The sequence below is a fragment of the Girardinichthys multiradiatus genome, chromosome 18 (genome assembly GCF_021462225.1).
Source record: "Girardinichthys multiradiatus isolate DD_20200921_A chromosome 18, DD_fGirMul_XY1, whole genome shotgun sequence".
Classification (NCBI taxonomy): domain Eukaryota; kingdom Metazoa; phylum Chordata; class Actinopteri; order Cyprinodontiformes; family Goodeidae; genus Girardinichthys; species Girardinichthys multiradiatus.
Genome location: NC_061810.1, coordinates 49,028,655 through 49,040,731, shown reverse-complemented (window position 1 = coordinate 49,040,731; position 12,077 = coordinate 49,028,655).

Below are 12,077 nucleotides of genomic sequence, written 5' to 3'. Positions count from 1 at the left end.
TCTCCCTGTACACCAACAGCTGCACCTCCAGTCACCAGTCTGTCAAGCTTCTGAAGTTTGCGGACGACACCACCCTGATCGGACTCATCTCTGATGGTGACGAGTCCGCGTACAGATGGGAAGTGGACCATCTGTTGGACTGGTGCAGCCAGAACAGCCTTGAGCTCAACGCTCTAAAGACAGTGGAGATGGTTGTGAACTTCAGGCAGAACCCAGCCCCACCTGCCCCCATCACCCTCTGTGACTCCACAATTGACACTGTGGAATCTTTCCGCTTCCTGGGAACCATCATCTCCCAGGATCTCAAGTGGGAGCCAAACATCAGGTCCCTCATCAAGAAAGCCCAGCAGAGGATGTTCTTCCTGCGGCAGCTGAAGAAATTCAACCTGCCAAAGACTATGATGGTGCACTTCTACACAGCCATCATTGAGTCCATCCTCACCTCCTCCATCACCATCTGGTACGCCGCTGCTACAGCCAAGGATAAGGGCAGGCTGCAGCGTGTCATTCGGTCTGCTGAGAAGGTGATTGGCTGCAGTCTACTGTCGCTCCAGGAACTGTACACCTCCAGGACCCTGAAGCGGGCAGGGAAGATTCTGGCTGATCCCTCCCACCCCGGTCACAGACTCTTTGAGACTCTCCCCTCTGGCAGGAGGCTGCGGTCCATCCGGACCAAAACCTCACGCCACAAGAACAGTTTTTTCCCATCTGCCACCAGCCTGGTTAACAAAGCCCAGAAACCACCCTGACATTCCCCCTTTCCCCCACACCCCCCCTTTTTTTGCTGACAGGACACCTGTAACCTGTAACTCTATGCGTTACATTAACGCTCAGCTTGGACTCCTGCTTTACTTGCACTGCTTTACTTGCACAATGATCACCTGCACTGTTGTATTGCTCTTGCATCTTATACTGCTCTATATTTACTCTCACTCACTTAAAACTGTGCACTTATATTTATATTATATTGTAGATATGTTTGTACTGTTTAATTTGTACTGTATTGCACCGACTACGCCAAAACAAATTCCTTGTATGTCCAAAAACGTACTTGGCAATAAAGCTTTTCTGATTCTGATTCTGATTCTGATTCAATTTTGCTTAATTTCGTTTACATTGCCTTATATTAGATTATCTTAGATTTTTTTTATCATAGCCTTTCTTAACTTTATTTCTCCTGCTGTAGTTTACTCGTTATTTACATACTGTAATCTTAATGTATGTTTCTGTAGTTTCCATTAGCTTAGTAGTGTATCCTTGCTATATATTCTTGTATTTGTGGGGGATGACCCAGCAGTCTATTCTGGTTCTCTGTGTGTTTCTGTCGTTTGACCTTCTGTTGAGCTTTACAGACTGGGATGTGACCCAGAGAGGTGAAAAAAGGCAGACAGTACCGGTCAGCACAGATAACCCCCACAAACACAAACAGAGACTGAGTGGACAGCAGGACCCGTGTCTGAGCGCTGCAGGGCTTTCCTGTCAGCGCCTGCAGTGCTGCTATGAATCAGCATCATGGGAAGGCGATGAAGAGATCCAGAAGAGGGCAGGAGCCTGAGAGGGACAGATGAGCACTGGAAAAGACAAACTCAGACAGTTAGTGACACCATGTCAGCTGCCCACAGATCCTTTTCTGCCCAAAAAAGAAGATAAATCAGACTTTCCTCTGATGGGGAGTAAAAACTGTCAAGTTGGTATCTTCAAACAAACCCCACCAACTGACATTACTGAGCTTCTGAGGTAGTGATGTGATGGATGGACCTTAAAGGACAAACACACAAACTAAAGATTAAAGATCAGTCATTTCCAAACTCTGATGTTCACCATGAAAGGTTCACCATGAAAGTTTCCCAAACAGGTCTGATTTTCTTCAGGTTTTACATCAGTTAGTTGTTTACACGGTTGTTTCTGTGGTTTCAGGAACTGTTCAAATATTTCATTAGCTTCTGTGAATTTCCTCTTTCAGTAAATCAAATCTATGTGTTGATCCTTCTTCTTCTTCATATCTTCTGTAATTCTCTGACAAGCTGGACATCACTGATGGTTACCCATTCTTGAAGTTGATCCCGGTTTTTCAGCCTCTGTTTTTCCACCTGACCACTGGTTCTCAGTGGCTATTGGGTCTGGGTAGTTTCATGACCACCGGTCCAACCACAGTGTTTGGATCTTTAAACCACTTCATTATCACTTTAACCTTGTGACCTGGTGGTCAATCATGCTGGAAGATCCACAGAGAATCACCAAACAGCTCCTGGATTGATTGAAGAAGTACTCTTTGTAAAGGTTTTGATCCCAACGTTTGTGCATTGCAGCATTGCTTGGCAGAACTGGGAGGAAGCCCATTTCTTTGGAGCAGAACCAACCTTACACATGGATTGGATCAGGATTCTTCACTCATGGCACCACACAGAACTCATGGTAGCTCTCAGGTTTTCTTCTGCAGATGTTCCAAACAATCAGAAAGAAAATAGCTTTGCACCAGCAGCAGGAAACTATTGGCAGGCAGGCAATATGAGGGACAGAAGTCTTCATAAACAAGTCCAAACTTCCAAGGAATCAGAACAAAAAGAAAATCTACAAACACTTGGGACAACACAAAGAGTACAAGTAACAGGAGGGAATGGGGAGACGGGAAAGACCAGGAGGATCTGACTCAGGAGGGACTGGACTGAGAGGCTTCCAAGCTGGAGAGGGAGATCACTGGAGGGAAACTGAAGGGAAGCAGAATGTAACCCAACACGTGCATGATCCAAAATCCAAAACTCAGAAACAGCAGCGGCAGGAAAAAAGGAAGTAAAAAGAACACGAAAGAAGACCGACCACCAAAATAATGCAGGAACTAACGTATACAGAGGGACGCAGTAAATGGAAATGGAAGTATTACTGATTATTTTCTCACAAACCTCACAAAATCCCAAACTACACCTTTAACAGAGGGAAAACTGAAACAAAACCACAAAATATTCACAAAGTCTTTCAATCATGACAGAACCAGATCATTTCTGAGCCCAAAGCTTTTCAGTACAATCAGGTTCTAACAAAATACCAGAAAATGGTTTTGGTAAACGTAAGGGCACAGACTACAAGATAAAAGAAGCATTAAAGTGAAGAGGACAGGATTTTCTTCTGTTGTCCTCTACTTTATAAAAATATCAGAAACCTGGAAGCTCTGAGAGGACCCTCATTGTTTCATGACTGGGTTTTTGCCTTATACTGTAAAATCAACAATAAATACAACATGTACTTTTAGTGCAAAAATACAGATTAGTTGGATAAAACCTCAGATTTTTACAGATTAGCTTCAGGATGGATGGAATCAGCGCTGTAACATGATGGTGGCCTACTACAGGCTGAAGATCACCATGTAGATGTCAGCAGTGAACAGATCATTCTTCCCTGGTTCTGTCCAGCCTAAATAATTCTTCTCTGGTACTGTCCACAGTCGGTCGGTGACACATTTACTGCTAAGGAAGCTCTAGTTTAGAGAAAAGGAAAGGAAAGCTTAGGTGAACAGTGCTGAGAACCTGGAGGGAGTTTAGGGAGATGAAGAAAATACAGAGGAATGAGAGAGCAAGATAAAAAGAGGTAGCGGAGGAAGAAGAGGAGATAAACCTAATTACCCAGATTAATGTGCCGTGCAGAGAGTAGTTACTCGAAGAGACCGAGGAAAGAGACTGTTAGACTTCATGATGTTATGAGTGTCCACCTCTCTCTTCTTTTTCTTCTTCTTCTCCTGCCCTCATTCAGCCTCATACCTTGTCTTCCGTCTCGCACTCTCTTTAGTACTTCTCCTCGTTTATCCCTTCCTGATTCAGTCGAATTCAGAGGCGTTATTGATAGAAACTTCAGAGTAATTGAGCCTTTAAATCTGAAGGAGCTTCTGAGGTCCTGTCCATGCTGCTGATCGCCCAGATTTGTTTTATGTCCCAGCTAAATGTTTCAGATCATGAAACTAATTTATCAGACAAATTATCAGACAAAGAGAACCTGAGAAATTGTAACATGCATAATTTAAATGATGACTTTATTTATATAGAGGAAAAAGAGGTATAATACAAAATCTACACAAACAAATATATATAATTCAGTTATTCTCTACATTTGTCATTATAATGGTAATAAATACTTTTCTATTCTATTCTATTCTATTCAGAATCAGAATCAGAATCAGAAAAGCTTTATTGCCAAGTACGTTTTTGGACATACAAGGAATTTGTTTTGGCGTAGTCTGTGCAATACAATACAAATTAAACAGTATAAACATATCTACAATATAATATAAATATATGTGCACAGTTTTAAGTGAGTGAGAGTAAATATAGAGCAGTATAAGATGCAAGAGCAATACAACAGTGCAGGTGATCATTGTGCAAGTAAAGCAGTGCAAGTAAAGCAGGAGTCCATGCTGAGCGTTAATGTAACGCATAGAGTTACAGGTTACAGGTGTCCTGTCAGCAAAAAAAGGGGGGGTGTGGGGGAAAGGGAGAGTGTCAGTGTGGTTTCCGGGCTTTGTTAACCAGGCTGGTGGCAGATGGGAAAAAACTGTTCTTGTGGCGTGAGGTTTTGGTCCGGATGGACCGCAGCCTCCTGCCAGAGGGGAGAGTCTCAAAGTCCGGGGTGGGAGGGATCAGCCAGAATCTTCCCTGCCCGCTTCAGGGTCCTGGAGGTGTACAGTTCCTGGAGCGACAGTAGACTGCAGCCAATCACCTTCTCAGCAGACCGAATGACACGCTGCAGCCTGCCCTTATCCTTGGCTGTAGCAGCGGCGTACCAGATGGTGATGGAGGAGGTGAGGATGGACTCAATGATGGCTGTGTAGAAGTGCACCATCATAGTCTTTGGCAGGTTGAATTTCTTCAGCTGCCGCAGGAAGAACATCCTCTGCTGGGCTTTCTTGATGAGGGACCTGATGTTTGGCTCCCACTTGAGATCCTGGGAGATGATGGTTCCCAGGAAGCGGAAAGATTCCACAGTGTCAATTGTGGAGTCACAGAGGGTGATGGGGGCAGGTGGGGCTGGGTTCTGCCTGAAGTCCACAACTATCTCCACTGTCTTTAGAGCGTTGAGCTCAAGGTTGTTCTGGCTGCACCAGTCCAACAGATGGTCCACCTCCCATCTATACGCGGACTCGTCACCATCAGAGATGAGTCCGATCAGGGTGGTGTCGTCCGCAAACTTCAGAAGCTTGACAGACTGGTGACTGGAGGTGCAGCTGTTGGTGTACAGGGAGAAGAGCAGAGGAGAGAGAACACATCCTTGGGGGGAACCGGTGCTGATGGTCAGGGAATCAGAGACGTGCTTCCCCAGCCTCACGCGCTGCTTCCTGTCAGACAGGAAGTCAGTGATCCACCTGCAGGTGGAGTCGGGCACACTCAGCTGGGAGAGCTTCTCCTGTAGCAGAACTGGGACGATGGTGTTGAAGGCAGAGCTGAAATCCACAAACAGGATCCTGGCATAGGTTCCTGTGGAGTCCAGGTGCCGGAGGATGAAGTGAAGGGCTAGGTTGACTGCATCATCTACAGACCTGTTGGTTCTGTAGGCAAACTGCAGGGGGTCCAGGAGGGGGTCGGTGATGTCTTTTAGGTGTGATCCTGTTTGTGGTCTTTGTGGTGAGGTTCTCAAAGCCCAGGTGCTCAGCTGCTCAGTCAGCTCAATCTTCCTGGTTTTGAGCTCATACACCCCCTAATATGTTCAAATAACAACATAAAAACCCTCCTGATCCGTTTCTGATAAAATAATCCTACACTGGTTACTTTTTAGCAGAAAGCCATAGTTCCTCATGTAAGTTTTCAGCTACTTCCATTTCCCTGTCATACATTTGTTCATTGTAACGACTGCTTAGCCAGCGTCAACATCTTTTTCTTTGGACAAAAATACACAAAAATGTTGGAAGAGTTTCCTGAATTTGACTCCTTGGGTTCACAACAGTTCATTTATTATATAAAATGTACTCGTACTCGTACTCGTCGTCTTCCGCTTATCCGGGACCGGGTCGCGGGGGCAGCAGACTCAACAGAGACGCCCAGACGTCCCTCTCTCCAGACACCTCCTCCAGTTCCTCCAGGGGGAGCCCAAGGCGTTCCCAGGCCAGCCGAGAGACATAGTCCCTCCAGCGTGTCCTGGGCCGTCCCCTGGGCCTCCTCCCAGTGGGACGTGCCTGGAACACCTCCCGAGGAAGGCATCCAGGAGGCATCCGGTATAGATGCCCGAGCCACCTCAACTGGCTCCTCTCGATGTGGAAGAGCAGCGGCTCTACTCCGAGCCCCTCCCGGATGGCCGAGCTACTCACCCTATCTCTAATGGAGTGCCCGGCCACCCTACGGAGGAAGCTCATTTCAGCCGCTTGTATCCGGGATCTCGTTCTATCGGTCATGACCCAAAGCTCATGGCCATAGGTGAGGGTAGGAACGTAGACCGACCGGTAAATCGAGAGCTTTGCTTTTCGGCTCAGCTCTCTCTTCACCACAACGGACCGGCACAGCGCCCCCATTACTGTGGCAGCCGCACCGATCCGTCTGTCGATCTCCCGCTCCATTCTTCCCTCACTCGTGAACAAGACCCCGAGATACTTAAACTCCTCCACTTGAGGCAGGAACTCCCCTCCAACCTGAAGAGGACAAGCCACCCTTTTCCGGTCGAGTACCATGGCCTCGTACTTGGAGGAGCTGATCCTCATCCCAGCCGCTTCACACTCGGCTGCGAACCGCCACAGCGCATGCTGTAGGTCTTGGCTAGAGGGGGCCAGTAGGACCACGTCATCTGCAAAAAGAAGAGACGAAATCCACTGGTCCCCAAACCCGACCCCCTCTGGCCCTTGGCTGCGTCTAGAAATCCTGTCCATAAAAGTTATGAACAGGACCGGTGACAAAGGGCAGCCCTGCCGGAGTCCAACATGCACTGGGAACAGGTCCGACTTAGTGCCGGCAATGCGGACCAAACTCCTGCTCCGCTTGTACAGGGACCGGATTGCCCCTAGTAAAGGGCCCCCGATTCCATACTCCTGGAGCACCCCCCACAGGGCATCACGAGGGACACAGTCGAATGCCTTCTCCAGGTCCACAAAACACATGTGGACCGGTTGGGCAAACTCCCATGAACCCTCGAGTACCCTGTAGAGGGTATAGAGCTGGTCCAGTGTTTCACGGCCGGGACAAAAACCACACTGCTCCTCCTGAAGCCGAGGTTCGACTATCGGTCGGACTCTCCTCTCCAATACCCTGGCGTAGGCCTTACCAGGGAGGCTGAGGAGTGTGATCCCCCTGTAGTTGGAACACACCCTCCGGTCACCCTTCTTATGAAGGGGGACCACCACCCCAGTCTGCCAGTCCAGAGGCACTGTCCCCGACCGCCACGCAATGTTGAAGAGACGTGTCAACCATGATAGCCCTACAACATCCAGAGACTTGAGGTACTCAGGGCGGATCTCACCCACCCCCGAAGCCTTGCCACCGCGGAGCTTTTTAACCACCTTGGTGACTTCTGCCTGGGTGATGAAAGAGTTCAACCCCGAGTCCCCAGCCTCTGTTTCCACCACGGAATGCGTGATGGCAGGATTGAGGAGATCCTCGAAGTACTCCTTCCACCGCCTGATAATGTCCTCAGTCGAGGTCAGCAGTCTCCCGCCCCCACTATAAACAGTGTTGGCGTATAACTGCTTCCCCCTCCTGAGGCGACGGACAGTTTGCCAGAATCGCTTCGAGGCCAACCGATAGTCCTTCTCCATGGCCTCACCGAACTCCTCCCAGGTCCGAGTTTTTGCTTCTGCCACAGCCCGGGCCGCAGCACGCTTGGCCTCACGGTACCCGTCAGCCGCCTCAGGAGTCCCACAAGCCAACCACAGCCGATAGGACTCCTTTAGCTTAACAGCATCCCTTACTGCCGGTGTCCTCCACCGGGTTCTGGGATTGCCGCCGCGACAGGCACCGCAGACCTTACGGCCACAGCTACGGGCAACAGCATCAACAATAGATGTGGAGAACATGGTCCACTCGGACTCTATGTCTCCAACATCCCCCGGGATCTGGTCGAAGCTCTCCCGTATGTATCAAATGAATTAATCACAGTGGAACTGGGTTCAAACAGATTTTATCCTGATTGGGCCGGAAACTGAAAATAAATTATTTCACATCCTGTCTTTTGGGCGGGAGGACGCTGCTGTTCTTATTCCTCTCCTCTGTGACTACAGTGAGTCTAATTTTGTGTTTTGGTGGTTTTTAGTTTCAGACATGGGAGGGCACACAATACTCAGCTATGGCCTAACCCTGACCCTAACCTAAACTCAATTCACATCTTAGTCCTAGACCTCACCCCTAACCCAATAACAGCACTTCTCTGCTTTTCTCCACTCCAAAGGGAGCAGTGGGTCCTCGCAATGTGGCATATGTTAGAGAAATGGTGACCCTATAACACACACACACACACACACACACACACACACACACACACACACACACACACACACACACACACACACACACACACACACACACACAGCCTGTAATCCTTGGAGATGCGGGTGGGAGGGGGGTTGTAGGATGTTTTTTGGGCAGGGGTGATGGAGGACGCTGACATGCCTCACTGCACAGGCACTGAAAGGAGATAAGCTCCTCCTACTACAATCCTTCCTCTTTTTTTACTCCTCTTTCTCTTCCTCCATTCTTTTCGTACTTCCTGTCATTTTTACCGCCTCCACTTCACTGCCACACACATGATTTGTAAGCCATATTAGATGGAAGTGATGATGATGAATCAAAGCAAAATGTAAAACGATCAAATTTACGTTTAGATTTTTACACAACAAAAATTTCAAAAAACATGATAAGAATTTCAATTATTCAACTTCATGTAGAAAAATGATTTTGTTTTACTTTACACTGCTGTTCACCTCCAGTTTCCCTGACTTTCTGTTGACTTTGTGGTCTTACAACATACAGTCATCTCATCTTTGTTCTCCACTGCATTAAATACCTGCAGTTCCAGGTTTGGAGTCCCCATTCAGAACCTTCTGGGACAGCACCAAAACATTTTGTGGCCTCTGCGACCCATTGTGAAGGTTGGATTTTCTAGTTTCAGAAAAATGAACTTTAAGATCCGGTTCCACTGTGGTGCTATGAATGTACGTTCTGTCTAAGGTTGAGCCCAGAACCGTCTGATTCAAACTGCTTGCATGGATCATTTCAGTCTTCATCCAACTCGTATGATCACTTCTACAAGCTGCAACGCAGACAGAGAAGTAAATAAAAAATGTTTCTGCTCAGCTTCCAGAAGAATGCAGATGTTGGAAACAAACTTCCGATCTTTGCATGCTGGACATCCTGGTGGTGGAATGTCTTCCAGCTGATATCCGGGTCATCCATCATGTCCTGACAAAATATTAAGCTTCATCCATCAGCTGCCATGAAGATGCACGTTGGCAGGAAGTCATGTTCCTAAGCTCTGTGATGCTGCTGAAACAACATCAGGCTTCTCTATCTCCACCAAGCTTCCTCCTTCATCACTCTGTCCTCCCATTTTTCTTCCAAGCAGCTCTCCTTCATCTCTCCTTCCTCCTGATCCCATTTTTCTTTCCTCATCCACTTTAGTGGAAAACTCATTCATCTCTCACCCATCTCCTTGTCTTCCTCTACAGCCCTAACTATCCCTTTATGCTTCTCATTATCTCTTTTCACGCCTTCGCCTTCATCATCCTTCCTTCCATTTTTATTCTCTTTTATTTCCCTTCAAGCCTGATTTATTCTCTCTTCCACATTAACCATTTTTCATTATACAGATGCTTTCCCTCCTTATGTGTCTTCCACCATCACTCCTCCCACGAGTCCTTCTCCCCTCCTTCACTCTCCCCATCTCTGTCTCTAACCCTCTGTTATTATACGAGTCAACATTGATTAGATATCGAAGTTAATCCCAGCTAAACTACTCCACCTATAGCCCCCCTCACTTCCCCCAGTGTCAGCCAATCACACACCTGGACGCTGCTGACGGCCATTCTGACCGCTGTCCTCATTGGCAGTCCCAGCTGCATGTTGCTGCAAATGCACACATCAGGTTGGAAAATCAGCCAGCTTGGATGGACGAGCGGGAAATGAGTGTGACATGAAGCGCTGAGAGCTTGATGTGGTCCACACACAACTTCCCCGACCCCTGACATATGCAGGAGCTTACTCACGAGTTCAGGCACACATGCTTACTCACCCATGCAGACATGGACAGGCACAGGCTATATTCTGGATCCTGAAGGTCTTACCAGCCTTTTCTTCAGCCATGGTGCAGCTCTGAAACCTGACCATGACAGCTTGTCGTGCAGTTTAGAGAATAAAGAAATTAAAATAAAAGAAGGTTCAGTTTTCCTGTACAGAGCAGAGATCCACCATCCTTTAGTTGATCATTTATTGTAATTCAACAGATCCTTAGGCATTACACCAATTCTCTGAGCGTTCTCTCTTGTAACGCAGTATTTTACGATTTCCTATATATAATATAATATAATATAATCTCTATCCAAGGGGTGGGTGCTCCAGCAGTCACTGAATAAAAGGTCAAACAGAATTAAATCCATGTTTTGCTTTGACTTTATTAAAATGACATAATTTAAATCCTAAGCAAGCTTTCTTCTTTCTATTTGCTCCATTTTTTGAACAAGTCTCATTAAATTTGATGTTGAGTTCTGTCTTGTTAACAAGCAAGGAGACAAACAGCAGCTCAACCAAGCAGGAGTACCAGACCAATCAGGCTTTTTATTTGGCTGCTGTTATGCAATATAAACTGATATTAGGAACAAGTGTTTCATTGTCAAACATTATTGGATCAAATGAAGGAAGAGCTGTTTAATTCACAGCGTGTTCAGCGTCCCTGCTGAGACAAAAGAGACTGAAGGGATGTTTTTCACACATATTGTTTTTCCCTTTAGATAAAGCCAAGCAGTTTAATGCTAATATTACCCGACAAATATTAGCAGAACTCTTCTTCTGACTGAAACTGATTTTTTTTAACATCAGTATTGTTGGGTCATTTTACGGTAATATCACATCCTGGAGGTATCTAATAATTGTATCAGTCCTGCTTTAAAAAAGCAGAGTTAATCCATCTGTTCATGTATTCACAAGCTGACTGGAAATGCTGACTCTATCCAGCCTTATCACTTCCTGCTTCATCACCGCAGGAATAATGGGAGTTTACTGCTTAGTTGCAGAACTACAATGAGAGCTCATGGTTCTCGTCACTGTTTTGGATCTAAAACAGCATCTCATATGGAACCAGCAGCAACACCAATCACCAGATTCAGCCCCGGGCCCAGAGACCCGAGACCCAATGGCACACCACCCCCCAGCAGAGACCCAACAGAGCCAGCGGGCCTAGGCCCAGCCAGGCAGCCGTCAGGAGTGAGACGGCCTGGGTCACCAATCCAGACGCCAGAGTGGCCACCAAAATTAGAACCAATAGTCCAAAATTAAAACAAATTCAAATGATCCCAAGAGAACCAAAACAGAAACTTTGGCACCAATTGACCCTGAAACCTGATGCACAACCCCAGCCCAGACCCCAACCAGAAGGCCCGCTCCTCCTCCTGCCCTCCAGCCCCAGATGGCTAACAGTGAACAGGGGTTGAAAGACCTTAAGCCTACCACCACCCACTCCAATGTGTTGTTGATGCGTATTGATGTAGAGTGCATTTAAAACGTGAGGGAGGCACAGCCACCCATCACCGGACAGCAGTTGGCACCAAGATAACCAACAAAAAAGATCCGACGAGCCAGCCCAGTGCAAAACCCACAACAAGAATACGCTGCGCACATAACCAACACACTCAAACACTCCTGGATCCACAAAGCAGAACCAACAGAGCGCCCAGTCCCTGACCGCATCCCCCGTGCCCCCCCCAGCCCAGCACAGCACTGGACAGCTGCCACAAGCGCAGCTGACTTTATAATACATGTTAAACTCCATTATTACTTTATTCTGTATTGATACAGTTTTTTTAAGCTTAGTAATATTTGCAATCTTAGTGAATTTTGGCATCATCTCCCTTTTGTCAGGTCAGGGTTATTATTACAAGACAAATGAATAAAATAAAACAAAAGGAC